The 25,537-nt window shown below is 44.7% G+C and overlaps 46 non-coding genes across 46 annotated transcripts; all 46 read right to left on the reverse strand.

The window, feature by feature from the left end:
- Window positions 1–914: 914 nt before the first annotated feature.
- On the reverse strand, window positions 915–988 carry trnat-ugu (transfer RNA threonine (anticodon UGU)). Its single transcript has one exon. It is a non-coding gene; the product is annotated as a tRNA-Thr (tRNA).
- A 500-nt stretch (window positions 989–1,488) lies between these two features.
- On the reverse strand, window positions 1,489–1,562 carry trnat-agu (transfer RNA threonine (anticodon AGU)). The gene has a single exon. It is a non-coding gene; the product is annotated as a tRNA-Thr (tRNA).
- Window positions 1,563–1,973: 411 nt separating this feature from the next.
- trnat-ugu (transfer RNA threonine (anticodon UGU)) lies at window positions 1,974–2,047 on the reverse strand. Its single transcript has one exon. It is a non-coding gene; the product is annotated as a tRNA-Thr (tRNA).
- A 497-nt stretch (window positions 2,048–2,544) lies between these two features.
- Window positions 2,545–2,618, reverse strand: trnat-agu (transfer RNA threonine (anticodon AGU)). The gene has a single exon. It is a non-coding gene; the product is annotated as a tRNA-Thr (tRNA).
- Window positions 2,619–3,029: 411 nt separating this feature from the next.
- trnat-ugu (transfer RNA threonine (anticodon UGU)) lies at window positions 3,030–3,103 on the reverse strand. Its single transcript has one exon. It is a non-coding gene; the product is annotated as a tRNA-Thr (tRNA).
- Window positions 3,104–3,600: 497 nt separating this feature from the next.
- trnat-agu (transfer RNA threonine (anticodon AGU)) lies at window positions 3,601–3,674 on the reverse strand. The gene has a single exon. It is a non-coding gene; the product is annotated as a tRNA-Thr (tRNA).
- Window positions 3,675–4,085: 411 nt separating this feature from the next.
- On the reverse strand, window positions 4,086–4,159 carry trnat-ugu (transfer RNA threonine (anticodon UGU)). Its single transcript has one exon. It is a non-coding gene; the product is annotated as a tRNA-Thr (tRNA).
- Window positions 4,160–4,659: 500 nt separating this feature from the next.
- On the reverse strand, window positions 4,660–4,733 carry trnat-agu (transfer RNA threonine (anticodon AGU)). Its single transcript has one exon. It is a non-coding gene; the product is annotated as a tRNA-Thr (tRNA).
- An 865-nt stretch (window positions 4,734–5,598) lies between these two features.
- Window positions 5,599–5,672, reverse strand: trnat-cgu (transfer RNA threonine (anticodon CGU)). The gene has a single exon. It is a non-coding gene; the product is annotated as a tRNA-Thr (tRNA).
- A 500-nt stretch (window positions 5,673–6,172) lies between these two features.
- Window positions 6,173–6,246, reverse strand: trnat-agu (transfer RNA threonine (anticodon AGU)). The gene has a single exon. It is a non-coding gene; the product is annotated as a tRNA-Thr (tRNA).
- A 411-nt stretch (window positions 6,247–6,657) lies between these two features.
- Window positions 6,658–6,731, reverse strand: trnat-ugu (transfer RNA threonine (anticodon UGU)). Its single transcript has one exon. It is a non-coding gene; the product is annotated as a tRNA-Thr (tRNA).
- Window positions 6,732–7,231: 500 nt separating this feature from the next.
- On the reverse strand, window positions 7,232–7,305 carry trnat-agu (transfer RNA threonine (anticodon AGU)). Its single transcript has one exon. It is a non-coding gene; the product is annotated as a tRNA-Thr (tRNA).
- A 411-nt stretch (window positions 7,306–7,716) lies between these two features.
- On the reverse strand, window positions 7,717–7,790 carry trnat-cgu (transfer RNA threonine (anticodon CGU)). Its single transcript has one exon. It is a non-coding gene; the product is annotated as a tRNA-Thr (tRNA).
- Window positions 7,791–8,290: 500 nt separating this feature from the next.
- trnai-aau (transfer RNA isoleucine (anticodon AAU)) lies at window positions 8,291–8,364 on the reverse strand. The gene has a single exon. It is a non-coding gene; the product is annotated as a tRNA-Ile (tRNA).
- A 411-nt stretch (window positions 8,365–8,775) lies between these two features.
- On the reverse strand, window positions 8,776–8,849 carry trnat-cgu (transfer RNA threonine (anticodon CGU)). The gene has a single exon. It is a non-coding gene; the product is annotated as a tRNA-Thr (tRNA).
- Window positions 8,850–9,349: 500 nt separating this feature from the next.
- Window positions 9,350–9,423, reverse strand: trnat-agu (transfer RNA threonine (anticodon AGU)). Its single transcript has one exon. It is a non-coding gene; the product is annotated as a tRNA-Thr (tRNA).
- Window positions 9,424–9,834: 411 nt separating this feature from the next.
- On the reverse strand, window positions 9,835–9,908 carry trnat-cgu (transfer RNA threonine (anticodon CGU)). The gene has a single exon. It is a non-coding gene; the product is annotated as a tRNA-Thr (tRNA).
- Window positions 9,909–10,408: 500 nt separating this feature from the next.
- Window positions 10,409–10,482, reverse strand: trnat-agu (transfer RNA threonine (anticodon AGU)). Its single transcript has one exon. It is a non-coding gene; the product is annotated as a tRNA-Thr (tRNA).
- Window positions 10,483–10,893: 411 nt separating this feature from the next.
- On the reverse strand, window positions 10,894–10,967 carry trnat-ugu (transfer RNA threonine (anticodon UGU)). The gene has a single exon. It is a non-coding gene; the product is annotated as a tRNA-Thr (tRNA).
- A 500-nt stretch (window positions 10,968–11,467) lies between these two features.
- Window positions 11,468–11,541, reverse strand: trnat-agu (transfer RNA threonine (anticodon AGU)). Its single transcript has one exon. It is a non-coding gene; the product is annotated as a tRNA-Thr (tRNA).
- A 411-nt stretch (window positions 11,542–11,952) lies between these two features.
- trnat-cgu (transfer RNA threonine (anticodon CGU)) lies at window positions 11,953–12,026 on the reverse strand. The gene has a single exon. It is a non-coding gene; the product is annotated as a tRNA-Thr (tRNA).
- A 500-nt stretch (window positions 12,027–12,526) lies between these two features.
- trnat-agu (transfer RNA threonine (anticodon AGU)) lies at window positions 12,527–12,600 on the reverse strand. Its single transcript has one exon. It is a non-coding gene; the product is annotated as a tRNA-Thr (tRNA).
- Window positions 12,601–13,011: 411 nt separating this feature from the next.
- Window positions 13,012–13,085, reverse strand: trnat-ugu (transfer RNA threonine (anticodon UGU)). The gene has a single exon. It is a non-coding gene; the product is annotated as a tRNA-Thr (tRNA).
- Window positions 13,086–13,585: 500 nt separating this feature from the next.
- trnat-agu (transfer RNA threonine (anticodon AGU)) lies at window positions 13,586–13,659 on the reverse strand. The gene has a single exon. It is a non-coding gene; the product is annotated as a tRNA-Thr (tRNA).
- Window positions 13,660–14,070: 411 nt separating this feature from the next.
- On the reverse strand, window positions 14,071–14,144 carry trnat-ugu (transfer RNA threonine (anticodon UGU)). Its single transcript has one exon. It is a non-coding gene; the product is annotated as a tRNA-Thr (tRNA).
- A 500-nt stretch (window positions 14,145–14,644) lies between these two features.
- trnat-agu (transfer RNA threonine (anticodon AGU)) lies at window positions 14,645–14,718 on the reverse strand. The gene has a single exon. It is a non-coding gene; the product is annotated as a tRNA-Thr (tRNA).
- Window positions 14,719–15,129: 411 nt separating this feature from the next.
- On the reverse strand, window positions 15,130–15,203 carry trnat-ugu (transfer RNA threonine (anticodon UGU)). Its single transcript has one exon. It is a non-coding gene; the product is annotated as a tRNA-Thr (tRNA).
- A 500-nt stretch (window positions 15,204–15,703) lies between these two features.
- trnat-agu (transfer RNA threonine (anticodon AGU)) lies at window positions 15,704–15,777 on the reverse strand. The gene has a single exon. It is a non-coding gene; the product is annotated as a tRNA-Thr (tRNA).
- Window positions 15,778–16,188: 411 nt separating this feature from the next.
- On the reverse strand, window positions 16,189–16,262 carry trnat-ugu (transfer RNA threonine (anticodon UGU)). The gene has a single exon. It is a non-coding gene; the product is annotated as a tRNA-Thr (tRNA).
- A 500-nt stretch (window positions 16,263–16,762) lies between these two features.
- trnat-agu (transfer RNA threonine (anticodon AGU)) lies at window positions 16,763–16,836 on the reverse strand. Its single transcript has one exon. It is a non-coding gene; the product is annotated as a tRNA-Thr (tRNA).
- Window positions 16,837–17,247: 411 nt separating this feature from the next.
- trnat-ugu (transfer RNA threonine (anticodon UGU)) lies at window positions 17,248–17,321 on the reverse strand. Its single transcript has one exon. It is a non-coding gene; the product is annotated as a tRNA-Thr (tRNA).
- A 500-nt stretch (window positions 17,322–17,821) lies between these two features.
- trnat-agu (transfer RNA threonine (anticodon AGU)) lies at window positions 17,822–17,895 on the reverse strand. Its single transcript has one exon. It is a non-coding gene; the product is annotated as a tRNA-Thr (tRNA).
- A 411-nt stretch (window positions 17,896–18,306) lies between these two features.
- Window positions 18,307–18,380, reverse strand: trnat-ugu (transfer RNA threonine (anticodon UGU)). Its single transcript has one exon. It is a non-coding gene; the product is annotated as a tRNA-Thr (tRNA).
- A 500-nt stretch (window positions 18,381–18,880) lies between these two features.
- trnat-agu (transfer RNA threonine (anticodon AGU)) lies at window positions 18,881–18,954 on the reverse strand. The gene has a single exon. It is a non-coding gene; the product is annotated as a tRNA-Thr (tRNA).
- A 411-nt stretch (window positions 18,955–19,365) lies between these two features.
- trnat-cgu (transfer RNA threonine (anticodon CGU)) lies at window positions 19,366–19,439 on the reverse strand. The gene has a single exon. It is a non-coding gene; the product is annotated as a tRNA-Thr (tRNA).
- Window positions 19,440–19,939: 500 nt separating this feature from the next.
- trnat-agu (transfer RNA threonine (anticodon AGU)) lies at window positions 19,940–20,013 on the reverse strand. Its single transcript has one exon. It is a non-coding gene; the product is annotated as a tRNA-Thr (tRNA).
- Window positions 20,014–20,424: 411 nt separating this feature from the next.
- trnat-ugu (transfer RNA threonine (anticodon UGU)) lies at window positions 20,425–20,498 on the reverse strand. Its single transcript has one exon. It is a non-coding gene; the product is annotated as a tRNA-Thr (tRNA).
- A 500-nt stretch (window positions 20,499–20,998) lies between these two features.
- Window positions 20,999–21,072, reverse strand: trnat-agu (transfer RNA threonine (anticodon AGU)). The gene has a single exon. It is a non-coding gene; the product is annotated as a tRNA-Thr (tRNA).
- A 411-nt stretch (window positions 21,073–21,483) lies between these two features.
- On the reverse strand, window positions 21,484–21,557 carry trnat-ugu (transfer RNA threonine (anticodon UGU)). Its single transcript has one exon. It is a non-coding gene; the product is annotated as a tRNA-Thr (tRNA).
- A 500-nt stretch (window positions 21,558–22,057) lies between these two features.
- On the reverse strand, window positions 22,058–22,131 carry trnat-agu (transfer RNA threonine (anticodon AGU)). The gene has a single exon. It is a non-coding gene; the product is annotated as a tRNA-Thr (tRNA).
- A 411-nt stretch (window positions 22,132–22,542) lies between these two features.
- trnat-cgu (transfer RNA threonine (anticodon CGU)) lies at window positions 22,543–22,616 on the reverse strand. The gene has a single exon. It is a non-coding gene; the product is annotated as a tRNA-Thr (tRNA).
- Window positions 22,617–23,116: 500 nt separating this feature from the next.
- trnat-agu (transfer RNA threonine (anticodon AGU)) lies at window positions 23,117–23,190 on the reverse strand. Its single transcript has one exon. It is a non-coding gene; the product is annotated as a tRNA-Thr (tRNA).
- A 411-nt stretch (window positions 23,191–23,601) lies between these two features.
- trnat-ugu (transfer RNA threonine (anticodon UGU)) lies at window positions 23,602–23,675 on the reverse strand. The gene has a single exon. It is a non-coding gene; the product is annotated as a tRNA-Thr (tRNA).
- Window positions 23,676–24,175: 500 nt separating this feature from the next.
- trnat-agu (transfer RNA threonine (anticodon AGU)) lies at window positions 24,176–24,249 on the reverse strand. The gene has a single exon. It is a non-coding gene; the product is annotated as a tRNA-Thr (tRNA).
- A 411-nt stretch (window positions 24,250–24,660) lies between these two features.
- trnat-ugu (transfer RNA threonine (anticodon UGU)) lies at window positions 24,661–24,734 on the reverse strand. The gene has a single exon. It is a non-coding gene; the product is annotated as a tRNA-Thr (tRNA).
- A 500-nt stretch (window positions 24,735–25,234) lies between these two features.
- On the reverse strand, window positions 25,235–25,308 carry trnat-agu (transfer RNA threonine (anticodon AGU)). Its single transcript has one exon. It is a non-coding gene; the product is annotated as a tRNA-Thr (tRNA).
- Window positions 25,309–25,537: the final 229 nt, after the last annotated feature.

Consider the following 25,537-nt stretch of genomic DNA (forward strand, 5'->3'; position numbering starts at 1 on the left):
CGCGAGGAGGTCCACGCCCCGGTTGGCGAATTACAGGGCTACAGGGCCTTCTTGAACCTCAGGCTGGGACCGCCAGTACACAACTTCTTGCAGCAGACCGAGCTGGTGGTGCTCGATCTGCTGCGCTGTGTCGTTGGGGAGTTCTGTCATTCTGTCACAGTTCGGCAAGCGGGCGAGCGGAGAAGCAGGGGAGCGTGGCACACACGAGGATCGTACGAGCCGGACGTGACACAATGTATAGGATTTTATATTATCAGATGAAAATAATCAGGTTCCATACAAAGTCCATGCAAACAACCTGGTAAGAAATGGCTACAAAAATAAAATTCTCAATTAACTTTCAAGTTCCAGGGAGCAAAAAAAATACTGAAAAAATTTTGCAAGCCCCAAGTCATCAACTTTGGGTCTTTTACAATAGATTGAAGGTACTGCTGAGATTTGAACCCAGGATCATCCTATTTATTAGATAAGCACTTTAACCAACTAAGCCACAGCACCCCCAGGTAGGAATCACACCTCTAACTTCAGGGATTGTCCAACTACTACAACTAGTAGCCTGACAGCATAAAATGTTTAGAACCAAGCCGATTGTACACTCTTCATTATCTGAGTCAGTCAAGACTCCCCTGCTTCTTCACTCAATGGATCGAGATGGTGGCAATTGAGATAATGAAAATCTGCTTAAACTTCAGCCAGATTTCAGTGATTTACTACATAAGGAAAGTAAGGTATGGGCCCAAGAATATTGTGTGGACATTTTTGAGAAAACACTGACATAGTGTACTGAGACACCTTGAGTCAGAAGCTCCTGTAATAAAGCTGACACTTTTCCTCTTAACATACAAGGTCTACACTTACCATGCCTGCAGCAGACATGAAGGTTGTTCTTGGCAAAAGATTCATCAACATTAACAAGGTGCTGCTGGGATTTGGACCCAGGATCTCCTGTTTACAAGACAGGCGCTTTTGACCACTAAGCCACAGCACCTGCCTTTAAGAGTTGCCACTCACATTTCAGAGATTATCAAACTACTAAAGTCAGTAGCCTGACAGCAGAAAATGTTTAGAACCAAGCCAATTGTACACTCTTCATTATCTGAGTCAGTCAAGACTCCCCTGCTTCTTCAATCAGTGGATCGTAATGGTGGCAATTGAGATAATGAGAATCTGCTGAAACTTCATCCAGATTTCAGTGGTCTACTACTTATGGAAAGTAAGGTATGGGCCCATGAATTTTGTGTGGACAACATTTCTCGAGAAAGCACTGACATAGTGTACTCACACACCTTGAGTCAGAGGCTCCTGTACTGTAATCAGTCAGCGTGTGCTATGCACATGGCAGTGTCTGGTTGGGCCATGCTGAGATTATGAACTCAAGCCTCACCTGGAGCAAGTGATTTGTTTCTGACAGCTTTTTCCCACAATGACTGCCTTCAGTTGAAAAAAGGAAAGAACCTCACAGCATGTCATTTCCTACAGTGAAATTCAAGGCACTGCTGGGATTTGAACCCAGGATCTCCTGTTTACTAGACAGGCACTTTAACCAACTAAGCCACAGCGCCAGGAGACAGGAAGAAGTAGGGCCACCACTGCCCTTGTCTGTCAGTTACGTATTTTACAATTACGTGATCGTGGCTATGATCCTTCCCAGCCGTTGAAATTGCTCAACACTTCCTCTACAAAACCGCTTCAAATTCTTTCTTCTCCATAACTTTCTTTCTCCAGGACATTGCTGTTCACCTCTGTCATGTTCACTGCCCAACGAGGAAGGTAGCTGTGCGGCTTCTAGCAAACTCTTCAATATTGAACTATTTTCTCGAGCAGCACTATTGTAATGCCTCCATGGCATGAGCAACAACATGTTGTGCGAGTGCATAGCTGACACTTTTCCTCTTAACATACAAGGTCTACACTTACCATGCCTGCAGCAGACATGAAGGTTGTTCTTGGCAAAAGATTCATCAACATTAACAAGGTGCTGCTGGGATTTGGACCCAGGATCTCCTGTTTACAAGACAGGCGCTTTTGACCACTAAGCCACAGCACCCGCCTTTAAGAGTTGCCACTCACATTTCAGAGATTATCAAACTACTAAAGTCAGTAGCCTGACAGCAGAAAATGTTTAGAACCAAGCCAATTGTACACTCTTCATTATCTGAGTCAGTCAAGACTCCCCTGCTTCTTCAATCAGTGGATCGTAATGGTGGCAATTGAGATAATGAGAATCTGCTGAAACTTCATCCAGATTTCAGTGGTCTACTACTTATGGAAAGGAAGGTATGGGCCCAAGAATATTGTTTGGACATTTTTTGAGATAACACTGACATAGGGTACTGAGACACCTTCAGTTAGAGGCTCATGTACTGTAATCAGTCAGCGTGTGCTATGCACATGGCAGTGTCTGGTTGGGCCATGCTGAGATTATGAACTCAAGCCTCACCTGGAGCAAGTGATTAGTTTCTGACAGCTTCTTCCCACAATGACTGCCTTCAGTTGAAAAAAGGAAAGAACCACAAAGCATCTCATTTCCTACAGTGAAATTCAAGGCACTGCTGGGATTTGAACCCAGGATCTCCTGTTTACTAGACAGGCACTTTAACCAACTAAGCCACAGCGCCAGAAGACAGGAAAAAATAGGGCCACCACTGCCCTTGTCTGTCAGTTACGTATTTTACAATTACGTGATCGTGGCTATGATCCTTCCCAGCCGTTGAAATTGCTCAACACTTCCTCTACAAAACCGCTTCAAATTCTTTCTTCTCCATAACTTTCTTTCTCCAGAACACTGCTGTTCACCTCTGTCATGTTCACTGCCCAACGAGGAAGGTAGCTGTGTGGCTTCTAGCAAACTCTTCAATATTGAACTATTTTCTCGAGCAGCACTATTGTAATGCCTCCATGGCATGAGCAAAGACATGTTGTGCGAGTGCATAGCTGACACTTTTCCTCTTAACATACAAGGTCTACACTTACCATGCCTGCAGCAGACATGAAGGTTGTTCTTGGCAAAAGATTCATCAACATTAACAAGGTGCTGCTGGGATTTGGACCCAGGATCTCCTGTTTACAAGACAGGCGCTTTTGACCACTAAGCCACAGCACCCGCCTTTAAGAATAGCCACTCACATTTCAGAGATTATCAAACTACTAAAGTCAGTAGCCTGACAGCAGAAAATGTTTAGAACCAAGCCAATTGTACACTCTTCATTATCTGAGTCAGTCAAGACTCCCCTGCTTCTTCAATCAGTGGATCGTAATGGTGGCAATTGAGATAATGAGAATCTGCTGAAACTTCATCCAGATTTCAGTGGTCTACTACTTATGGAAAGGAAGGTATGGGCCCAAGAATATTGTTTGGACATTTTTTGAGAAAACACTGACATAGTGTACTCACAGACCTTGAGTCAGAGGCTCCTGTACTGTAATCAGTCAGCGTGTGCTATGCACATGGCAGTGTCTGGTTGGGCCATGCTGAGATTATGAACTCAAGCCTCACCTGGAGCAAGTGATTCGTTTCTGACAGGTTCTTCCCACAATGACTGCCTTCAGTTGAAAAAAGGAAAGAACCTCAAAGCATGTCATTTCCTACAGTGAAACTCAAGGCACTGCTAGGATTTGAACCCAGGATCTCCTGCTTACTAGACAGGCACTTTAACCAACTAAGCCACAGCGCCAGGAGACAGGAAGAAGCAGGGCCACCACTGCCCTTGTCTGTCAGTTACGTATTTTACAATTACGTGATCGTGGCTATGATCCTTCCCAGCCGTTGAAATTGCTCAACACTTCCTCTACAAAACCGCTTCAAATTCTTTCTTCTCCATAACTTTCTTTCTCCAGGCCACTGCTGTTCACCTCTGTCATGTTCACTGCCCAACGAGGAAGGTATCTGTGTGGCTTCTAGCAAACTATTCAATACTGAACTATTTTCTTGAGCAGCACTATTGTAATGCCTCCATGGCATGTGCAAAGACATGTTGTGCGAGTGCCTAGCTGACACTTTTCCTCTTAACATACAAGGTCTACACTTACCATGCCTGCAGCAGACATGAAGGTTGTTCTTGGCAAAAGATTCATCAACATTAACAAGGTGCTGCTGGGATTTGGACCCAGGATCTCCTGTTTACAAGACAGGCGCTTTAACCAACTAAGCCACAGCACCCACCTCTAAGTGCTGCCACTCACATTTCAGAGATTATCAAACTACTAAAGTCAGTAGCCTGACAGCAGAAAATGTTTAGAACCAAGCCAATTGTACACTCTTCATTACCTGAGTCAGTCAAGACTCCCCTGCTTCTTCAATCAGTGGATCGTAATGGTGGCAATTGAGATAATGAGAATCTGCTGAAACTTCATCCAGATTTCAGTGGTCTACTACTTATGGAAAGTAAGGTATGGGCCCATGAATTTTGTGTGGACAACATTTCTCGAGAAAGCACTGACAGAGTGTACTCACACACCTTGAGTCAGAGGCTCCTGTACTGTAATCAGTCAGCGTGTGCTATGCACATGGCAGTGTCTGGTTGGGCCATGGTGAGATTATGAACTCAAGCCTCACCTGGAGCAAGTGATTTGTTTCTGACAGCTTTTTCCCACAATCACTGCCTTCAGTTGAAAAAAGGAATGAACCACACAGCATGTTATTTCCTACAGTGAAATTCAAGGCACTGCTGGGATTTGAACCCAGGATCTCCTGTTTACTAGACAGGCACTTTAACCAACTAAGCCACAGCGCCGGGAGACAGGAAGAAGTAGGGCCACCACTGTCACGCCCACAGGGGCGGGGCAACACTGCTGCAGGCATTCATCACAATCCAGCCAAGTTATTTAAGCCCAACGCAAATCTCCACCGGTTGCGAAGTATTGTTGCCTACCCATGACACATACCGAGCGCTTTTCTGTCTTCTGTCGAACCCTTCTGTCCTCCCTGTATCGTCGTCTCCTATTGTCACCCCTGCCAAGCTTCCCTGATCATCTCCGCCTGTCCGCCCGATCCTGCCGTCCTGGTTTCCCTTCGTCTACGGTCCAGTCCCATCGCTCCCTTGTCTTGTCTCTTTCTGTAGGATTGACAACCCCGGCTTTTGACCTCCCGCGACCAACTCGACGCTCCGCCTGTCTCGCCCCTTTGGATTTGGATGCACCCAGCGTCTTGTCGAATAAAACATTCTCCTGCATTCCGGGGTCCGCTTCGTCTCTGATCACTAATCATAACAACCACTGCCCTTGTCTGTCAGTTACGTATTTTACAATTACGTGATCGTGGCTATGATCCTTCCCAGCCGTTGAAATTGCTCAACACTTCCTCTACAAAACCGCTTCAAATTCTTTCTTCTCCATAACTTTCTTTCTCCAGGCCACTGCTGTTCACCTCTGTCATGTTCACTGACCAACGAGGAAGGTATCTGTGTGGCTTCTAGCAAACTATTCAATACTGAACTATTTTCTTGAGCAGCACTATTGTAATGCCTCCATGGCATGAGCAAAGACATGTTGTGCGAGTGCCTAGCTGACACTTTTCCTCTTAACATACAAGGTCTACACTTACCATGCCTGCAGCAGACATGAAGGTTGTTCTTGGCAAAAGATTCATCAACATTAACAAGGTGCTGCTGGGATTTGGACCCAGGATCTCCTGTTTACGAGACAGGCGCTTTTGACCACTAAGCCACAGCACCCGCCTTTAAGAGTTGCCACTCACATTTCAGAGATTATCAAACTACTAAAGTCAGTAGCCTGACAGCAGAAAATGTTTAGAACCAAGCCAATTGTACACTCTTCATTATCTGAGTCAGTCAAGACTCTTCTGCCTCTTCAATCAGTGGATCGTAATGGTGGCAATTGAGATAATGAGAATCTGCTGAAACTTCATCCAGATTTCAGTGGTCTACTACTTATGGAAAGTAAGGTATGGGCCCATGAATTTTGTGTGGACAACATTTCTCGAGAATGCACTGACATAGTGTACTCACACACCTTGAGTCAGAGGCTCCTGTACTGTAATCAGTCAGCGTGTGCTATGCACATGGCAGTGTCTGGTTGGGCCATGCTGAGATTATGAACTCAAGCCTCACCTGGAGCAAGTGATTTGTTTCTGACAGCTTTTTCCCACAATCACTGCCTTCAGTTGAAAAAAGGAATGAACCACACAGCATGTTACTTCCTACAGTGAAATTTAAGGCACTGCTGGGATTTGAACCCAGGATCTCCTGTTTACTAGACAGGCACTTTAACCAACTAAGCCACAGCGCCAGGAGACAGGAAGAAGTAGGGCCACCACTGCCCTTGTCTGTCAGTTACGTATTTTACAATTACGTGATCGTGGCTATGATCCTTCCCAGCCGTTGAAATTGCTCAACACTTCCTCTACAAAACCGCTTCAAATTCTTTCTTCTCCATAACTTTCTTTCTCCAGGCCACTGCTGTTCACCTCTGTCATGTTCACTGCCCAACGAGGAAGGTATCTGTGTGGCTTCTAGCAAACTATTCAATACTGAACTATTTTCTTGAGCAGCACTATTGTAATGCCTCCATGGCATGAGCAAAGACATGTTGTGCGAGTGCCTAGCTGACACTTTTCCTCTTAACATACAAGGTCTACACTTACCATGCCTGCAGCAGACATGAAGGTTGTTCTTGGCAAAAGATTCATCAACATTAACAAGGTGCTGCTGGGATTTGGACCCAGGATCTCCTGTTTACAAGACAGGCGCTTTAACCAACTAAGCCACAGCACCCACCTCTAAGTGCTGCCACTCACATTTCAGAGATTATCAAACTACTAAAGTCAGTAGCCTGACAGCAGAAAATGTTTAGAACCAAGCCAATTGTACACTCTTCATTACCTGAGTCAGTCAAGACTCCCCTGCTTCTTCAATCAGTGGATCGTAATGGTGGCAATTGAGATAATGAGAATCTGCTGAAACTTCATCCAGATTTCAGTGGTCTACTACTTATGGAAAGTAAGGTATGGGCCCATGAATTTTGTGTGGACAACATTTCTCGAGAAAACACTGACATAGTGTACTGAGACACCTTGAGTTAGAGGCTCATGTACTGTAATCAGTCAGCGTGTGCTATGCACATGGCAGTGTCTGGTTGGGCCATGCTGAGATTATGAACTCAAGCCTCACCTGGAGCAAGTGATTAGTTTCTGACAGCTTCTTCCCACAATGACTGCCTTCAGTTGAAAAAAGGGAAGAACCTCAAAGCATCTAATTTCCTACAGTGAAATTCAAGGCACTGCTGGGATTTGAACCCAGGATCTCCTGTTTACTAGACAGGCACTTTAACCAACTAAGCCACAGCGCCAGGAGACAGGAAGAAGTAGGGCCACCACTGCCCTTGTCTGTCAGTTACGTATTTTACAATTACGTGATCGTGGCTATGATCCTTCCCAGCCGTTGAAATTGCTCAACACTTCCTCTACAAAACCGCTTCAAATTCTTTCTTCTCCATAACTTTCTTTCTCTAGGCCACTGCTGTTCACCTCTGTCATGTTCACTGCCCAACGAGGAAGGTATCTGTGTGGCTTCTAGCAAACTATTCAATACTGAACTATTTTCTTGAGCAGCACTATTGTAATGCCTCCATGGCATGAGCAAAGACATGTTGTGCGAGTGCCTAGCTGACACTTTTCCTCTTAACATACAAGGTCTACACTTACCATGCCTGCAGCAGACATGAAGGTTGTTCTTGGCAAAAGATTCATCAACATTAACAAGGTGCTGCTGGGATTTGGACCCAGGATCTCCTGTTTACGAGACAGGCGCTTTTGACCACTAAGCCACAGCACCCGCCTTTAAGAGTTGCCACTCACATTTCAGAGATTATCAAACTACTAAAGTCAGTAGCCTGACAGCAGAAAATGTTTAGAACCAAGCCAATTGTACACTCTTCATTAACTGAGTCAGTCAAGACTCCCCTGCCTCTTCAATCAGTGGATCGTAATGGTGGCAATTGAGATAATGAGAATCTGCTGAAACTTCATCCAGATTTCAGTGGTCTACTACTTATGGAAAGTAAGGTATGGGCCCATGAATTTTGTGTGGACAACATTTCTCGAGAAAGCACTGACATAGTGTACTCACAGACCTTGAGTCAGAGGCTCCTGTACTGTAATCAGTCAGCGTGTGCTATGCACATGGCAGTGTCTGGTTGGGCCATGCTGAGATTATGAACTCAAGCCTCACCTGGAGCAAGTGATTCGTTTCTGACAGCTTCTTCCCACAATGACTGCCTTCAGTTGAAAAAAGGAATGAACCTCAAAGCATCTCATTTCCTACAGTGAAATTCAAGGCACTGCTGGGATTTGAACCCAGGATCTCCTGTTTATTAGATAGGCACTTTAACCAACTAAGCCACAGCGCCAAGAGACAGCAAAAAGTAGGGCCACCACTGCCTTTGTCTGTCAGTTACGTATTTTACAATTACGTGATCGTGGCTATGATCCTTCCCAACCGTTGAAATTGCTCAACACTTCCTCTACAAAACCGCTTCAAATTCTTTCTTCTGCATAACTTTCTTTCTCTAGGCCACTGCTGTTCACCTCTGTCATGTTCACTGCCCAACGAAGAAGGTAGCTGTGTGGCTTCTAGCAAACTATTCAATACTGAACTATTTTCTTGAGCAGCACTATTGTAATGCCTCCATGGCATGAGCAAAGACATGTTGTGCGAGTGCCTAGCTGACACTTTTCCTCTTAACATACAAGGTCTACACTTACCATGCCTGCAGCAGACATGAAGGTTGTTCTTGGCAAAAGATTCATCAACATTAACAAGGTGCTGCTGGGATTTGGACCCAGGATCTCCTGTTTACGAGACAGGCGCTTTTGACCACTAAGCCACAGCACCCGCCTTTAAGAGTTGCCACTCACATTTCAGAGATTATCAAACTACTAAAGTCAGTAGCCTGACAGCAGAAAATGTTTAGAACCAAGCCAATTGTACACTCTTCATTATCTGAGTCAGTCAAGACTCCCCTGCCTCTTCAATCAGTGGATCGTAATGGTGGCAATTGAGATAATGAGAATCTGCTGAAACTTCATCCAGATTTCAGTGGTCTACTACTTATGGAAAGTAAGGTATGGGCCCATGAATTTTGTGTGGACAACATTTCTCGAGAAAGCACTGACATAGTGTACTGACAGACCTTGAGTCAGAGGCTCCTGTACTGTAATCAGTCAGCATGTGCTATGCACATGGCAGTGTCTGGTTGGGCCATGCTGAGATTATGAACTCAAGCCTCACCTGGAGCAAGTGATTCGTTTCTGACAGCTTCTTCCCACAATGACTGCCTTCAGTTGAAAAAAGGAAAGCACCTCAAAGCATCTCATTTCCTACAGTGAAATTCAAGGCACTGCTGGGATTGGAACCCAGGATCTCCTGTTTACTAGACAGGCACTTTAACCAACTAAGCCACAGCGCCAGGAGACAGGAAGAAGTAGGGCCACCACTGCCCTTGTCTGTCAGTTACGTATTTTACAATTACGTGATCGTGGCTATGATCCTTCCCAGCCGTTGAAATTGCTCAACACTTCCTCTACAAAACCGCTTCAAATTCTTTCTTCTCCATAACTTTCTTTCTCAAGGCCACTGCTGTTCACCTCTGTCATGTTCACTGCCCAACGAGGAAGGTATCTGTGTGGCTTCTAGCGAACTATTCAATACTGAACTATTTTCTTGAGCAGCACTATTGTAATGCCTCCGTGGCATGAGCAAAGACATGTTGTGCGAGTGCCTAGCTGACACTTTTCCTCTTAACATACAAGGTCTACACTTACCATGCCTGCAGCAGACATGAAGGTTGTTCTTGGCAAAAGATTCATCAACATTAACAAGGTGCTGCTGGGATTTGGACCCAGGATCTCCTGTTTACGAGACAGGCGCTTTTGACCACTAAGCCACAGCACCCGCCTTTAAGAGTTGCCACTCCCATTTCAGAGATTATCAAACTACTAAAGTCAGTAGCCTGACAGCAGAAAATGTTTAGAACCAAGCCAATTGTACACTCTTCATTATCTGAGTCAGTCAAGACTCCCCTGCTTCTTCAATCAGTGGATTGTAATGGTGGCAATTGAGATAATGAGAATCTGCTGAAACTTCATCCAGATTTCAGTGGTCTACTACTTATGGAAAGTAAGGTATGGGCCCATGAATTTTGTGTGGACAACATTTCTCGAGAAAGCACTGACATAGTGTACTCACACACCTTGAGTCAGAGGCTCCTGTACTGTAATCAGTCAGCGTGTGCTATGCACATGGCAGTGTCTGGTTGGGCCATGCTGAGATTATGAACTCAAGCCTCACCTGGAGCAAGTGATTTATTTCTGATAGCTTTTTCCCAAAATGACTGCCTTCAGTTGAAAAAAGGAAAGAACCTCAAAGCATGTCATTTCCTACAGTGAAATTCAAGGCACTGCTGGGATTTGAACCCAGGATCTCCTGTTTACTAGACAGGCACTTTAACCAACTAAGCCACAGCGCCAGGAGACAGGAAAAAGTAGGGCCACCACTGCCCTTGTCTGTCAGTTACGTATTTTACAATTACGTGATCGTGGCTATGATCCTTCCCAGCCATTGAAATTGCTCAACACTTCCTCTACAAAACCGCTTCAAATTCTTTCTTCTCCATAACTTTCTTTCTCCAGGCCACTGCTGTTCACCTCTGTCATGTTCAATGCCCAACGAGGAAGGTATCTGTGTGGCTTCTAGCAAACTATTCAATACTGAACTATTTTCTTGAGCAGCACTATTGTAATGCCTCCATGGCATGAGCAAAGACATGTTGTGCGAGTGCCTAGCTGACACTTTTCCTCTTAACATACAAGGTCTACACTTACCATGCCTGCAGCAGACATGAAGGTTGTTCTTGGCAAAAGATTCATCAACATTAACAAGGTGCTGCTGGGATTTGGACCCAGGATCTCCTGTTTACAAGACAGGCGCTTTAACCAACTAAGCCACAGCACCCACCTCTAAGTGTTGCCACTCACATTTCAGAGATTATCAAACTACTAAAGTCAGTAGCCTGACAGCAGAAAATGTTTAGAACCAAGCCAATTGTACACTCTTCATTACCTGAGTCAGTCAAGACTCCCCTGCTTCTTCAATCAGTGGATCGTAATGGTGGCAATTGAGATAATGAGAATCTGCTGAAACTTCATCCAGATTTCAGTGGTCTACTACTTATGGAAAGTAAGGTATGGGCCCATGAATTTTGTGTGGACAACATTTCTCGAGAAAGCACTGACAGAGTGTACTCACACACCTTGAGTCAGAGGCTCCTGTACTGTAATTAGTCAGCGTGTGCTATGCACATGGCAGTGTCTGGTTGGGCCATGCTGAGATTATGAACTCAAGCCTCACCTGGAGCAAGTGATTTGTTTCTGACAGTTTTTTCCCACAATCACTGCCTTCAGTTGAAAAAAGGAATGAACCGCACAGCATGTTATTTCCTACAGTGAAATTCAAGGCACTGCTGGGATTTGAACCCAGGATCTCCTGTTTACTAGACAGGCACTTTAACCAACTAAGCCACAGCGCCAGGAGACAGGAAGAAGTAGGGCCACCACTGCCCTTGTCTGTCAGTTACGTATTTTACAATTACGTGATCGTGGCTATGATCCTTCCCAGCCGTTGAAATTGCTCAACACTTCCTCTACAAAACCGCTTCAAATTCTTTCTTCTCCATAACTTTCTTTCTCCAGGCCACTGCTGTTCACCTCTGTCATGTTCACTGCCCAACGAGGAAGGTATCTGTGTGGCTTCTAGCAAACTATTCAATACTGAACTATTTTCTTGAGCAGCACTATTGTAATGCCTCCATGGCATGAGCAAAGACATGTTGTGCGAGTGCCTAGCTGACACTTTTCCTCTTAACATACAAGGTCTACACTTACCATGCCTGCAGCAGACATGAAGGTTGTTCTTGGCAAAAGATTCATCAACATTAACAAGGTGCTGCTGGGATTTGGACCCAGGATCTCCTGTTTACGAGACAGGTGCTTTTGACCACTAAGCCACAGCACCCGCCTTTAAGAGTTGCCACTCACATTTCAGAGATTATCAAACTACTAAAGTCAGTAGCCTGACAGCAGAAAATGTTTAGAACCAAGCCAATTGTACACTCTTCATTACCTGAGTCAGTCAAGACTCCCCTGCTTCTTCAATCAGTGGATCGTAATGGTGGCAATTGAGATAATGAGAATCTGCTGAAACTTCATCCAGATTTCAGTGGTCTACTACTTATGGAAAGTAAGGTATGGGCCCATGAATTTTGTGTGGACAACATTTCTCGAGAAAGCACTGACATAGTGTACTCACACACCTTGAGTCAGAGGCTCCTGTACTGTAATCAGTCAGCGTGTGCTATGCACATGGCAGTGTCTGGTTGGGCCATGCTGAGATTATGAACTCAAGCCTCACCTGGAGCAAGTGATTTGTTTCTGACAGCTTTTTCCCACAATCACTGCCTTCAGTTGAAAAAAGGAAAGAACCTCACAGCATGTCATTTCCTACAGTGAAATTCAAGGCACTGCTGGGATTTGAACCCAGGATCTCCTGTTTACTAGACAGGTACTTTAACCAACTAAGCCACAGCGCCAGGAGACAGGAAGAAGTAGGGCCACCACTGCCCTTGTCTGTCAGTTACGTATTTTACAATTACGTGATCGTGGCTATGATCCTTCCCAGCCGTTGAAATTGCTCAACACTTCCTCTACAAAACCGCTTCAAATTCTTTCTTCTCCATAACTTTCTTTCTCCAGGCCACTGCTGTTCACCTCTGTCATGTTCACTGCCCAACGAGGAAGGTATCTGTGTGGCTTCTAGCAAACTATTCAATACTGAACTATTTTCTTGAGCAGCACTATTGTAATGCCTCCATGGCATGAGCAAAGACATGTTGTGCGAGTGCCTAGCTGACACTTTTCCTCTTAACATACAAGGTCTACACTTACCATGCCTGCAGCAGACATGAAGGTTGTTCTTGGCAAAAGATTCATCAACATTAACAAGGTGCTGCTGGGATTTGGACCCAGGATCTCCTGTTTACAAGACAGGCGCTTTAACCAACTAAGCCACAGCACCCACCTCTAAGCGATGCCACTCACATTTCAGAGATTATCAAACTACTAAAGTCAGTAGCCTGACAGCAGAAAATGTTTAGAACCAAGCCAATTGTACACTCTTCATTACCTGAGTCAGTCAAGACTCCCCTGCTTCTTCAATCAGTGGATCGTAATGGTGGCAATTGAGATAATGAGAATCTGCTGAAACTTCATCCAGATTTCAGTGGTCTACTACTTATGGAAAGTAAGGTATGGGCCCATGAATTTTGTGTGGACAACATTTCTCGAGAAAGCACTGACATAGTGTACTCACACACCTTGAGTCAGAGGCTCCTGTACTGTAATCAGTCAGCGTGTGCTATGCACATGGCAGTGTCTGGTTGGGCCATGCTGAGATTATGAACTCAAGCCTCACCTGGAGCAAGTGATTTGTTTCTGACAGCTTTTTCCCACAATCACTGCCTTCAGTTGAAAAAAGGAATGAACCGCACAGCATGTTATTTCCTACAGTGAAATTCAAGGCACTGCTGGGATTTGAACCCAGGATCTCCTGTTTACTAGACAGGCACTTTAACCAACTAAGCCACAGCGCCAGGAGACAGGAAGAAGTAGGGCCACCACTGCCCTTGTCTGTCAGTTACGTATTTTACAATTACGTGATCGTGGCTATGATCCTTCCCAGCCGTTGAAATTGCTCAACACTTCCTCTACAAAACCGCTTCAAATTCTTTCTTCTCCATAACTTTCTTTCTCCAGGCCACTGCTGTTCACCTCTGTCATGTTCACTGCCCAACGAGGAAGGTATCTGTGTGGCTTCTAGCAAACTATTCAATACTGAACTATTTTCTTGAGCAGCACTATTGTAATGCCTCCATGGCATGAGCAAAGACATGTTGTGCGAGTGCCTAGCTGACACTTTTCCTCTTAACATACAAGGTCTACACTTACCATGTCTGCAGCAGACATGAAGGTTGTTCTTGGCAAAAGATTCATCAACATTAACAAGGTGCTGCTGGGATTTGGACCCAGGATCTCCTGTTTACAAGGCAGGCGCTTTAACCAACTAAGCCACAGCACCCACCTCTAAGCGATGCCACTCACATTTCAGAGATTATCAAACTACTAAAGTCAGTAGCCTGACAGCAGAAAATGTTTAGAACCAAGCCAATTGTACACTCTTCATTACCTGAGTCAGTCAAGACTCCCCTGCTTCTTCAATCAGTGGATCGTAATGGTGGCAATTGAGATAATGAGAATCTGCTGAAACTTCATCCAGATTTCAGTGGTCTACTACTTATGGAAAGTAAGGTATGGGCCCATGAATTTTGTGTGGACAACATTTCTCGAGAAAGCACTGACATAGTGTACTCACACACCTTGAGTCAGAGGCTCCTGTACTGTAATCAGTCAGCGTGTGCTATGCACATGGCAGTGTCTGGTTGGGCCATGCTGAGATTATGAACTCAAGCCACACCTGGAGCAAGTGATTTGTTTCTGACAGCTTTTTCCCACAATCACTGCCTTCAGTTGAAAAAAGGAATGAACCGCACAGCATGTTATTTCCTACAGTGAAATTCAAGGCACTGCTGGGATTTGAACCCAGGATCTCCTGTTTACTAGACAGGCACTTTAACCAACTAAGCCACAGCGCCAGGAGACAGGAAGAAGTAGGGCCACCACTGCCCTTGTCTGTCAGTTACGTATTTTACAATTACGTGATCGTGGCTATGATCCTTCCCAGCCGTTGAAATTGCTCAACACTTCCTCTACAAAACCGCTTCAAATTCTTTCTTCTCCATAACTTTCTTTCTCTAGGCCACTGCTGTTCACCTCTGTCATGTTCACTGCCCAACGAGGAAGGTATCTGTGTGGCTTCTAGCAAACTATTCAATACTGAACTATTTTCTTGAGCAGCACTATTGTAATGCCTCCATGGCATGAGCAAAGACATGTTGTGCGAGTGCCTAGCTGACACTTTTCCTCTTAACATACAAGGTCTACACTTACCATGCCTGCAGCAGACATGAAGGTTGTTCTTGGCAAAAGATTCATCAACATTAACAAGGTGCTGCTGGGATTTGGACCCAGGATCTCCTGTTTACAAGACAGGCGCTTTAACCAACTAAGCCACAGCACCCACCTCTAAGTGTTGCCACTCACATTTCAGAGATTATCAAACTACTAAAGTCAGTAGCCTGACAGCAGAAAATGTTTAGAACCAAGCCAATTGTACACTCTTCATTACCTGAGTCAGTCAAGACTCCCCTGCTTCTTCAATCAGTGGATCGTAATGGTGGCAATTGAGATAATGAGAATCTGCTGAAACTTCATCCAGATTTCAGTGGTCTACTACTTATGGAAAGTAAGGTATGGGCCCATGAATTTTGTGTGGACAACATTTCTCGAGAAAGCACTGACATAGTGTACTCACACACCTTGAGTCAGAGGCTCCTGTACTGTAATCAGTCAGCGTGTGCTATGCACATGGCAGTGTCTGGTTGGGCCATGCTGAGATTATGAACTCAAGCCTCACCTGGAGCAAGTGATTTGTTTCTGACAGTTTTTTCCCACAATCACTGCCTTCAGTTGAAAAAAGGAATGAACCGCACAGCATGTTATTGCCTACAGTGAAATTCAAGGCACTGCTGGGATTTGAACCCAGGATCTCCTGTTTACTAGACAGGCACTTTAACCAACTAAGCCACAGCGCCAGGAGACAGGAAGAAGTAGGGCCACCACTGCCCTTGTCTGTCAGTTACGTATTTTACAATTACGTGATCGTGGCTATGATCCTTCCCAGCCGTTGAAATTGCTCAACACTTCCTCTACAAAACCGCTTCAAATTCTTTCTTCTCCATAACTTTCTTTCTCCAGGCCACTGCTGTTCACCTCTGTCATGTTCACTGCCCAACGAGGAAGGTATCTGTGTGGCTTCTAGCAAACTATTCAATACTGAACTATTTTCTTGAGCAGCACTATTGTAATGCCTCCATGGCATGAGCAAAGACATGTTGTGCGAGTGCCTAGCTGACACTTTTCCTCTTAACATACAAGGTCTACACTTACCATGCCTGCAGCAGACATGAAGGTTGTTCTTGGCAAAAGATTCATCAACATTAAAAAGGTGCTGCTGGGATTTGGACCCAGGATCTCCTGTTTACAAGACAGGCGCTTTAACCAACTAAGCCACAGCACCCACCTCTAAGTGTTACCACTCACATTTCAGAGATTATCAAACTACTAAAGTCAGTAGCCTGACAGCAGAAAATGTTTAGAACCAAGCCAATTGTACACTCTTCATTACCTGAGTCAGTCAAGACTCCCCTGCTTCTTCAATCAGTGGATCGTAATGGTGGCAATTGAGATAATGAGAATCTGCTGAAACTTCATCCAGATTTCAGTGGTCTACTACTTATGGAAAGTAAGGTATGGGCCCATGAATTTTGTGTGGACAACATTTCTCAAGAAAGCACTGACATAGTGTACTCACACACCTTGAGTCAGAGGCTCCTGTACTGTAATCAGTCAGCGTGTGCTATGCACATGGCAGTGTCTGGTTGGGCCATGCTGAGATTATGAACTCAAGCCACACCTGGAGCAAGTGATTTGTTTCTGACAGCTTTTTCCCACAATCACTGCCTTCAGTTGAAAAAAGGAATGAACCGCACAGCATGTTATTTCCTACAGTGAAATTCAAGGCACTGCTGGGATTTGAACCCAGGATCTCCTGTTTACTAGACAGGCACTTTAACCAACTAAGCCACAGCGCCAGGAGACAGGAAGAAGTAGGGCCACCACTGCCCTTGTCTGTCAGTTACGTATTTTACAATTACGTGATCGTGGCTATGATCCTTCCCAGCCGTTGAAATTGCTCAACACTTCCTCTACAAAACCGCTTCAAATTCTTTCTTCTCCATAACTTTCTTTCTCTAGGCCACTGCTGTTCACCTCTGTCATGTTCACTGCCCAACGAGGAAGGTATCTGTGTGGCTTCTAGCAAACTATTCAATACTGAACTATTTTCTTGAGCAGCACTATTGTAATGCCTCCATGGCATGAGCAAAGACATGTTGTGCGAGTGCCTAGCTGACACTTTTCCTCTTAACATACAAGGTCTACACTTACCATGCCTGCAGCAGACATGAAGGTTGTTCTTGGCAAAAGATTCATCAACATTAACAAGGTGCTGCTGGGATTTGGACCCAGGATCTCCTGTTTACAAGACAGGCGCTTTAACCAACTAAGCCACAGCACCCACCTCTAAGTGTTGCCACTCACATTTCAGAGATTATCAAACTACTAAAGTCAGTAGCCTGACAGCAGAAAATGTTTAGAACCAAGCCAATTGTACACTCTTCATTACCTGAGTCAGTCAAGACTCCCCTGCTTCTTCAATCAGTGGATCGTAATGGTGGCAATTGAGATAATGAGAATCTGCTGAAACTTCATCCAGATTTCAGTGGTCTACTACTTATGGAAAGTAAGGTATGGGCCCATGAATTTTGTGTGGACAACATTTCTCGAGAAAGCACTGACATAGTGTACTCACACACCTTGAGTCAGAGGCTCCTGTACTGTAATCAGTCAGCGTGTGCTATGCACATGGCAGTGTCTGGTTGGGCCATGCTGAGATTATGAACTCAAGCCTCACCTGGAGCAAGTGATTTGTTTCTGACAGTTTTTTCCCACAATCACTGCCTTCAGTTGAAAAAAGGAATGAACCGCACAGCATGTTATTGCCTACAGTGAAATTCAAGGCACTGCTGGGATTTGAACCCAGGATCTCCTGTTTACTAGACAGGCACTTTAACCAACTAAGCCACAGCGCCAGGAGACAGGAAGAAGTAGGGCCACCACTGCCCTTGTCTGTCAGTTACGTATTTTACAATTACGTGATCGTGGCTATGATCCTTCCCAGCCGTTGAAATTGCTCAACACTTCCTCTACAAAACCGCTTCAAATTCTTTCTTCTCCATAACTTTCTTTCTCCAGGCCACTGCTGTTCACCTCTGTCATGTTCACTGCCCAACGAGGAAGGTATCTGTGTGGCTTCTAGCAAACTATTCAATACTGAACTATTTTCTTGAGCAGCACTATTGTAATGCCTCCATGGCATGAGCAAAGACATGTTGTGCGAGTGCCTAGCTGACACTTTTCCTCTTAACATACAAGGTCTACACTTACCATGCCTGCAGCAGACATGAAGGTTGTTCTTGGCAAAAGATTCATCAACATTAAAAAGGTGCTGCTGGGATTTGGACCCAGGATCTCCTGTTTACAAGACAGGCGCTTTAACCAACTAAGCCACAGCACCCACCTCTAAGTGTTACCACTCACATTTCAGAGATTATCAAACTACTAAAGTCAGTAGCCTGACAGCAGAAAATGTTTAGAACCAAGCCAATTGTACACTCTTCATTACCTGAGTCAGTCAAGACTCCCCTGCTTCTTCAATCAGTGGATCGTAATGGTGGCAATTGAGATAATGAGAATCTGCTGAAACTTCATCCAGATTTCAGTGGTCTACTACTTATGGAAAGTAAGGTATGGGCCCATGAATTTTGTGTGGACAACATTTCTCAAGAAAGCACTGACATAGTGTACTCACACACCTTGAGTCAGAGGCTCCTGTACTGTAATCAGTCAGCGTGTGCTATGCACATGGCAGTGTCTGGTTGGGCCATGCTGAGATTATGAACTCAAGCCACACCTGGAGCAAGTGATTTGTTTCTGACAGCTTTTTCCCACAATCACTGCCTTCAGTTGAAAAAAGGAATGAACCGCACAGCATGTTATTTCCTACAGTGAAATTCAAGGCACTGCTGGGATTTGAACCCAGGATCTCCTGTTTACTAGACAGGCACTTTAACCAACTAAGCCACAGCGCCAGGAGACAGGAAGAAGTAGGGCCACCACTGCCCTTGTCTGTCAGTTACGTATTTTACAATTACGTGATCGTGGCTATGATCCTTCCCAGCCGTTGAAATTGCTCAACACTTCCTCTACAAAACCGCTTCAAATTCTTTCTTCTCCATAACTTTCTTTCTCTAGGCCACTGCTGTTCACCTCTGTCATGTTCACTGCCCAACGAGGAAGGTATCTGTGTGGCTTCTAGCAAACTATTCAATACTGAACTATTTTCTTGAGCAGCACTATTGTAATGCCTCCATGGCATGAGCAAAGACATGTTGTGCGAGTGCCTAGCTGACACTTTTCCTCTTAACATACAAGGTCTACACTTACCATGCCTGCAGCAGACATGAAGGTTGTTCTTGGCAAAAGATTCATCAACATTAACAAGGTGCTGCTGGGATTTGGACCCAGGATCTCCTGTTTACGAGACAGGCGCTTTTGACCACTAAGCCACAGCACCCGCCTTTAAGAGTTGCCACTCACATTTCAGAGATTATCAAACTACTAAAGTCAGTAGCCTGACAGCAGAAAATGTTTAGAACCAAGCCAATTGTACACTCTTCATTACCTGAGTCAGTCAAGACTCCCCTGCTTCTTCAATCAGTGGATCGTAATGGTGGCAATTGAGATAATGAGAATCTGCTGAAACTTCATCCAGATTTCAGTGGTCTACTACTTATGGAAAGTAAGGTATGGGCCCATGAATTTTGTGTGGACAACATTTCTCGAGAAAGCACTGACATAGTGTACTCACACACCTTGAGTCAGAGGCTCCTGTACTGTAATCAGTCAGCGTGTGCTATGCACATGGCAGTGTCTGGTTGGGCCATGCTGAGATTATGAACTCAAGCCTCACCTGGAGCAAGTGATTTGTTTCTGACAGCTTTTTCCCACAATGACTGCCTTCAGTTGAAAAAAGGAAAGAACCTCACAGCATGTCATTTCCTACAGTGAAATTCAAGGCACTGCTGGGATTTGAACCCAGGATCTCCTGTTTACTAGACAGGCACTTTAACCAACTAAGCCACAGCGCCAGGAGACAGGAAGAAGTAGGGCCACCACTGCCCTTGTCTGTCAGTTACGTATTTTACAATTACGTGATCGTGGCTATGATCCTTCCCAGCCGTTGAAATTGCTCAACACTTCCTCTACAAAACCGCTTCAAATTCTTTCTTCTCCATAACTTTCTTTCTCCAGGCCACTGCTGTTCACCTCTGTCATGTTCACTGCCCAACGAGGAAGGTATCTGTGTGGCTTCTAGCAAACTATTCAATACTGAACTATTTTCTTGAGCAGCACTATTGTAATGCCTCCATGGCATGAGCAAAGACATGTTGTGCGAGTGCCTAGCTGACACTTTTCCTCTTAACATACAAGGTCTACACTTACCATGTCTGCAGCAGACATGAAGGTTGTTCTTGGCAAAAGATTCATCAACATTAACAAGGTGCTGCTGGGATTTGGACCCAGGATCTCCTGTTTACAAGACAGGTGCTTTAACCAACTAAGCCACAGCACCCACCTCTAAGCGATGCCACTCACATTTCAGAGATTATCAAACTACTAAAGTCAGTAGCCTGACAGCAGAAAATGTTTAGAACCAAGCCAATTGTACACTCTTCATTACCTGAGTCAGTCAAGACTCCCCTGCTTCTTCAATCAGTGGATCGTAATGGTGGCAATTGAGATAATGAGAATCTGCTGAAACTTCATCCAGATTTCAGTGGTCTACTACTTATGGAAAGTAAGGTATGGGCCCATGAATTTTGTGTGGACAACATTTCTCGAGAAAGCACTGACAGAGTGTACTCACACACCTTGAGTCAGAGGCTCCTGTACTGTAATCAGTCAGCGTGTGCTATGCACATGGCAGTGTCTGGTTGGGCCATGCTGAGATTATGAACTTAAGCCTCACCTGGAGCAAGTGATTTGTTTCTGACAGTTTTTTCCCACAATCACTGCCTTCAGTTGAAAAAAGGAATGAACCGCACAGCATGTTATTTCCTACAGTGAAATTCAAGGCACTGCTGGGATTTGAACCCAGGATCTCCTGTTTACTAGACAGGCACTTTAACCAACTAAGCCACAGCGCCAGGAGACAGGAAGAAGTAGGGCCACCACTGCCCTTGTCTGTCAGTTACGTATTTTACAATTACGTGATCGTGGCTATGATCCTTCCCAGCCGTTGAAATTGCTCAACACTTCCTCTACAAAACCGCTTCAAATTCTTTCTTCTCCATAACTTTCTTTCTCCAGGCCACTGCTGTTCACCTCTGTCATGTTCACTGCCCAACGAGGAAGGTATCTGTGTGGCTTCTAGCAAACTATTCAATACTGAACTATTTTCTTGAGCAGCACTATTGTAATGCCTCCATGGCATGAGCAAAGACATGTTGTGCGAGTGCCTAGCTGACACTTTTCCTCTTAACATACAAGGTCTACACTTACCATGCCTGCAGCAGACATGAAGGTTGTTCTTGGCAAAAGATTCATCAACATTAAAAAGGTGCTGCTGGGATTTGGACCCAGGATCTCCTGTTTACAAGACAGGCGCTTTAACCAACTAAGCCACAGCACCCACCTCTAAGTGTTGCCACTCACATTTCAGAGATTATCAAACTACTAAAGTCAGTAGCCTGACAGCAGAAAATGTTTAGAACCAAGCCAATTGTACACTCTTCATTACCTGAGTCAGTCAAGACTCCCCTGCTTCTTCAATCAGTGGATCGTAATGGTGGCAATTGAGATAATGAGAATCTGCTGAAACTTCATCCAGATTTCAGTGGTCTACTACTTATGGAAAGTAAGGTATGGGCCCATGAATTTTGTGTGGACAACATTTCTCGAGAAAGCACTGACATAGTGTACTCACACACCTTGAGTCAGAGGCTCCTGTACTGTAATCAGTCAGCGTGTGCTATGCACATGGCAGTGTCTGGTTGGGCCATGCTGAGATTATGAACTCAAGCCTCACCTGGAGCAAGTGATTTGTTTCTGACAGCTTTTTCCCACAATGACTGCCTTCAGTTGAAAAAAGGAAAGAACCTCACAGCATGTCATTTCCTACAGTGAAATTCAAGGCACTGCTGGGATTTGAACCCAGGATCTCCTGTTTACTAGAGAGGTACTTTAACCAACTAAGCCACAGCGCCAGGAGACAGGAAGAAGTAGGGCCACCACTGCCCTTGTCTGTCAGTTACGTATTTTACAATTACGTGATCGTGGCTATGATCCTTCCCAGCCGTTGAAATTGCTCAACACTTCCTCTACAAAACCGCTTCAAATTCTTTCTTCTCCATAACTTTCTTTCTCCAGGCCACTGCTGTTCACCTCTGTCATGTTCACTGACCAACGAGGAAGGTATCTGTGTGGCTTCTAGCAAACTATTCAATACTGAACTATTTTCTTGAGCAGCACTATTGTAATGCCTCCATGGCATGAGCAAAGACATGTTGTGCGAGTGCCTAGCTGACACTTTTCCTCTTAACATACAAGGTCTACACTTACCATGCCTGCAGCAGACATGAAGGTTGTTCTTGGCAAAAGATTCATCAACATTAACAAGGTGCTGCTGGGATTTGGACCCAGGATCTCCTGTTTACGAGACAGGCGCTTTTGACCACTAAGCCACAGCACCCGCCTTTAAGAGTTGCCACTCACATTTCAGAGATTATCAAACTACTAAAGTCAGTAGCCTGACAGCAGAAAATGTTTAGAACCAAGCCAATTGTACACTCTTCATTATCTGAGTCAGTCAAGACTCTTCTGCCTCTTCAATCAGTGGATCGTAATGGTGGCAATTGAGATAATGAGAATCTGCTGAAACTTCATCCAGATTTCAGTGGTCTACTACTTATGGAAAGTAAGGTATGGGCCCATGAATTTTGTGTGGACAACATTTCTCGAGAATGCACTGACATAGTGTACTCACACACCTTGAGTCAGAGGCTCCTGTACTGTAATCAGTCAGCGTGTGCTATGCACATGGCAGTGTCTGGTTGGGCCATGCTGAGATTATGAACTCAAGCCTCACCTGGAGCAAGTGATTTGTTTCTGACAGCTTTTTCCCACAATCACTGCCTTCAGTTGAAAAAAGGAATGAACCACACAGCATGTTACTTCCTACAGTGAAATTTAAGGCACTGCTGGGATTTGAACCCAGGATCTCCTGTTTACTAGACAGGCACTTTAACCAACTAAGCCACAGCGCCAGGAGACAGGAAGAAGTAGGGCCACCACTGCCCTTGTCTGTCAGTTACGTATTTTACAATTACGTGATCGTGGCTATGATCCTTCCCAGCCGTTGAAATTGCTCAACACTTCCTCTACAAAACCGCTTCAAATTCTTTCTTCTCCATAACTTTCTTTCTCCAGGCCACTGCTGTTCACCTCTGTCATGTTCACTGCCCAACGAGGAAGGTATCTGTGTGGCTTCTAGCAAACTATTCAATACTGAACTATTTTCTTGAGCAGCACTATTGTAATGCCTCCATGGCATGAGCAAAGACATGTTGTGCGAGTGCCTAGCTGACACTTTTCCTCTTAACATACAAGGTCTACACTTACCATGCCTGCAGCAGACATGAAGGTTGTTCTTGGCAAAAGATTCATCAACATTAACAAGGTGCTGCTGGGATTTGGACCCAGGATCTCCTGTTTACAAGACAGGCGCTTTAACCAACTAAGCCACAGCACCCACCTCTAAGTGCTGCCACTCACATTTCAGAGATTATCAAACTACTAAAGTCAGTAGCCTGACAGCAGAAAATGTTTAGAACCAAGCCAATTGTACACTCTTCATTACCTGAGTCAGTCAAGACTCCCCTGCTTCTTCAATCAGTGGATCGTAATGGTGGCAATTGAGATAATGAGAATCTGCTGAAACTTCATCCAGATTTCAGTGGTCTACTACTTATGGAAAGTAAGGTATGGGCCCATGAATTTTGTGTGGACAACATTTCTCGAGAAAACACTGACATAGTGTACTGAGACACCTTGAGTTAGAGGCTCATGTACTGTAATCAGTCAGCGTGTGCTATGCACATGGCAGTGTCTGGTTGGGCCATGCTGAGATTATGAACTCAAGCCTCACCTGGAGCAAGTGATTAGTTTCTGACAGCTTCTTCCCACAATGACTGCCTTCAGTTGAAAAAAGGGAAGAACCTCAAAGCATCTAATTTCCTACAGTGAAATTCAAGGCACTGCTGGGATTTGAACCCAGGATCTCCTGTTTACTAGACAGGCACTTTAACCAACTAAGCCACAGCGCCAGGAGACAGGAAGAAGTAGGGCCACCACTGCCCTTGTCTGTCAGTTACGTATTTTACAATTACGTGATCGTGGCTATGATCCTTCCCAGCCGTTGAAATTGCTCAACACTTCCTCTACAAAACCGCTTCAAATTCTTTCTTCTCCATAACTTTCTTTCTCCAGGCCACTGCTGTTCACCTCTGTCATGTTCACTGCCCAACGAGGAAGGTATCTGTGTGGCTTCTAGCAAACTATTCAATACTGAACTATTTTCTTGAGCAGCACTATTGTAATGCCTCCATGGCATGAGCAAAGACATGTTGTGCGAGTGCCTAGCTGACACTTTTCCTCTTAACATACAAGGTCTACACTTACCATGTCTGCAGCAGACATGAAGGTTGTTCTTGGCAAAAGATTCATCAACATTAACAAGGTGCTGCTGGGATTTGGACCCAGGATCTCCTGTTTACAAGACAGGTGCTTTAACCAACTAAGCCACAGCACCCACCTCTAAGCGATGCCACTCACATTTCAGAGATTATCAAACTACTAAAGTCAGTAGCCTGACAGCAGAAAATGTTTAGAACCAAGCCAATTGTACACTCTTCATTACCTGAGTCAGTCAAGACTCCCCTGCTTCTTCAATCAGTGGATCGTAATGGTGGCAATTGAGATAATGAGAATCTGCTGAAACTTCATCCAGATTTCAGTGGTCTACTACTTATGGAAAGTAAGGTATGGGCCCATGAATTTTGTGTGGACAACATTTCTCGAGAAAGCACTGACAGAGTGTACTCACACACCTTGAGTCAGAGGCTCCTGTACTGTAATCAGTCAGCGTGTGCTATGCACATGGCAGTGTCTGGTTGGGCCATGCTGAGATTATGAACTTAAGCCTCACCTGGAGCAAGTGATTTGTTTCTGACAGTTTTTTCCCACAATCACTGCCTTCAGTTGAAAAAAGGAATGAACCGCACAGCATGTTATTTCCTACAGTGAAATTCAAGGCACTGCTGGGATTTGAACCCAGGATCTCCTGTTTACTAGACAGGCACTTTAACCAACTAAGCCACAGCGCCAGGAGACAGGAAGAAGTAGGGCCACCACTGCCCTTGTCTGTCAGTTACGTATTTTACAATTACGTGATCGTGGCTATGATCCTTCCCAGCCGTTGAAATTGCTCAACACTTCCTCTACAAAACCGCTTCAAATTCTTTCTTCTCCATAACTTTCTTTCTCCAGGCCACTGCTGTTCACCTCTGTCATGTTCACTGCCCAACGAGGAAGGTATCTGTGTGGCTTCTAGCA

The sequence above is a fragment of the Paramormyrops kingsleyae genome, chromosome 8, assembly GCF_048594095.1.
Source record: "Paramormyrops kingsleyae isolate MSU_618 chromosome 8, PKINGS_0.4, whole genome shotgun sequence".
In the NCBI taxonomy this organism is placed as follows: Eukaryota; Metazoa; Chordata; class Actinopteri; order Osteoglossiformes; family Mormyridae; genus Paramormyrops; species Paramormyrops kingsleyae.